The sequence below is a fragment of the Physeter macrocephalus genome, chromosome 17, assembly GCF_002837175.3.
Source record: "Physeter macrocephalus isolate SW-GA chromosome 17, ASM283717v5, whole genome shotgun sequence".
In the NCBI taxonomy this organism is placed as follows: Eukaryota; Metazoa; Chordata; class Mammalia; order Artiodactyla; family Physeteridae; genus Physeter; species Physeter macrocephalus.
This window is the reverse complement of record NC_041230.1, coordinates 12307505-12310984: the sequence shown is the minus strand read 5'-3', so window position 1 is coordinate 12310984 and position 3480 is coordinate 12307505.

Genomic DNA, 3480 nt, shown 5'->3' with positions numbered 1-3480 from the left:
GATTCCCGACCACTGCGCCACCAGGGAAGCCCTTGAATTTGGGATCTTGTCCGTCCTCCCCCATCAGAATGTGAGCTCTGGGAGGGGGGACCTCGTCTGGTGCACACAGGCATTTAATGAACATTGTGGAATCAAGAAGGGCTGAGGGGATATCTTAGGATGGCCACATCCCTTCGTGACCGCCTGCGCCCTCCTGCCGTGCTCTGGTCGGGGAATTCTGTTCATGGTCAAGACGTTTAGTCCCAGTAAACTCGATCCTCTGGGCGAGGAGGGGACCCCAAGGAAATCACCAGCTTGCGCTGAGTCAGGACGGAGAAGAATCCGCTCGCAGCGGGGCACGGGCGCCACCCGGCGGCGGAGCTCTTCTAAGACAGAGCCGCTGGGAGGCCCGGAACGTTTGCTTTGGGTGAAGTGGAATCGGCATCTGAAAGGGAGTTGATATCGGGTGTTACTAGCGGGCAGTTGTCTGCAAATCAGTGTCTGATGATGGGTGCCGTCTACCAGTGGCTTCCAAACTTTTCTGACCGTGACGCGCAGTAACAAATCATTTCACATCAACATGGTTTCACCAAATACCACCCTGTCCTGCATGATGTTTTTTGTTCTACTGTATTCCTATTTTTAAATGTTGGTCAGATCCCCTGGTCACGTCTCCAGGGATTCCCCCTCTGACCTCAAGATGGACGGAGCTCAGAGAGGTGAAGACACTTGTCCAAAGCCACACAGGTTGTACGCGACAGTGCCCGCTTCTGCCTCAGTCCTAAAGGAGAGAAATCACTACATGCTCCAAATTTCACTGCTATTGAGTACAGTTCGGTTCTGTCCTTTCTCCATTTTGCCAGGAAGATTGAGCTGCACTGGTCTGCTGCTTTCTTATTCCTGTATAATGTACATGAATGACATTCCCGAGCTCAGGCTTAAAAAATGCAAGTCTGCTTATGTTACAAAATGAATCCGAGCCGGCAGTAAAGAACCTGCATTGAGGTGGCACTCGCAGCATCAATGCCAACACCACTGGCACCGTCAGCACCATCGGCACGGTCATAATCCCATCCCCCGTCACCATCGTCACCGCCACAAAAAATCACCCTCACTTGAAAGCAGGTATCAGCAGCCCACTCTTTTTGTCTCCTAGCTACAGCCTTGGCCCAGCAAGCCTGCGTCCTCCATCCCTCTCTCCACCCTGAGCCACAGGGGATGTGACCATGACCCCGAGGGTAGTGCTCTCTTACTTGGGAACCAAGAGGATTCTGGCTTTGATTCTCTTGGCTTTTCTCTAGGTGGCCTCAGTTCTAGCAGCTCAGTGTAGCTTTAGGGCCCTTGAGGTGGCTGAGACTCGGGGTGGGGTGTTTAAGGCTGCGTGCCTCCTGCTAGAGGGGTCTGAGACCACTCTGGGGAGGGGAGACCCGAGGGTCCGGCTTCTCTGAGCTCATTGTCCTGTCTTAGGAGAGAAAGAAGAGGAAGTCCCTCTGGGATGGCAAATAGGGCCGCTGGCCGTGACTCTGCACCCCGCCAAGATGAGACTTCCCAGGTCCCAAAGGAGAAGGTGAGAATGACAGCCTAACTTCCAGAAGTCACATCCTAGGGAGTTGCCATTTCCATCGCCTTCCTGAAATACCCGTTTTTAAATTTCTTGTTCGCTGTTATATCCCCACAGCCTGGTACCCTGTATGGCACGTAGCAAGTACTCAATAAATGTTTGTCCAATCAATGGGAAAAGAGATGGAGAGTCCCCCTCTCCTGCAACTGTTAGGGAAGAGACGGGATTCTGCATCATATCGTTAATTCAAAGGATCTGATTTGATACGGTGTGAAGGGGAGAACTTTTACAAAATTATTAACTTTGTACTGTGCACTAAAGAGACTGTGAAAATTAATAATTCATTCCAACATCTCCTGTTCCTTATGAATATTTCTCAGGAGCGATTCCAACAAAAATGTTTTCTAGGATGCCCAAAACTGTAGGAGTTGTGGTCAGGTCCAGCGACTATGGCCTCCAGAAGAAGGCTGTCACCCTGCTGGGTTGTCTTGATCATTTGCTGCCCTGCTTTTAACATCCTGCCTGTAAACTGCATAGATACAGGTAAGCTTTCTCATCAGATCACAAGATCGATAGCCCTTTCCCTCACGACGGGAAATTAAATCCCATGATTCCGATGGATTAATTATTTTACAAACAAAACTAGTGAGCCCAGGTTTGCACTAAATTAGCAAACGGTGCCAGGCCCACCGATGACTGAACTGCCGGGATGGCTGAGAGTAGAAGGTGGCGACCCCTGCTCGCAGCCCCGACACACACAGGCGAGAGTCACCTCCAATTTTGTCCAATTTTTTAAGTCCAATTTTGAAGACTGTTTTGTGTTCTTTTTTTTTTTTTTTTTTTTGTGGTATGCGGTCCTCCCTCTGCTGCGGCCTCTCCCGTTGCGGAGCACAGGCTCCGGACGCGCAGGCTCAGCGGCCATGGCTCACGGGCCCAGCCGCTCCGCGGCACGTGGGATCCTCCCGGACCGGGGCGCGAACCCGGTTCCCCTGCATCGGCGGGCGGACGCGCAACCGCTGCGCCACCAGGGAAGCCCTGTTTTGTGTTCTTAAAGCATTCTTATGAAGTCTGTGTGTTGAACTGCATCTGTGAGAACAAAATGAGTTCCAGGTCCCTTATTTTTCTTTAATACTTTCTCTCTGTTGTCACTATTTATATTCTTTATATGTCTTGATTAAAGCTAATTAATCAACGATGTGGTGGGCAATTGGGGGTTTTTTTCTTTCCTGTGCAATTCTGAGGTAGCAAGGTTGACATGCTGCTTTCAGCCCCTCTCTTGAGATATGAAGAATTCCAAAATATAAATTAAAAAATTTTAAAGGTACACACTGAGATTCTGGGGTTGCTTCTTACTGCAGCATAACCCAGCCTATCCTGACTGATACGGCTCCTGGTTCTCAGTAAAGCCTGAAATGTGGACGTCTCAGAAAAAAAAAAAAAAAAAAAAGAGTAAATGAATGAATGGCAGGGAATAGGGACAGGGTCATACATTTTCTTCTGGGCCAAAGGTAGAGGAAACAGCCATGTCTTAATGCTCACTCACTCACATATACGCTTGTAACCAGGCTGGCGTAAAAATCAGACTCTGACCTTTATTTCCTGTGGTCACAGCTCATGCTGACCCTGATGTCTTTGCCCCCATTCTTCCCCCACTGGTCAGTACTGGGGACTCTTGAGGAGGACAAAGAATGAGGAGCTACAGAGACAGGGACATGAGATGCGAGGAGGGCCTGGGAGATGGAGGAGAGGAGAGGGACTTAGAAATGGGGAAGCCGAAACAGGAGGTGGGGGGCGATAATCAGAGAGGTCAGAGCAGAGATGGGGAGACAAACATGGAGGCAGGACAGAGACACACTGAACGGGAAGCCTAGAGAACAGAAGATTAGGGAACCGAAAGGGAAGGGCAGGTCGGAAACCAGAGAGGGGGACCAGGCGACAGA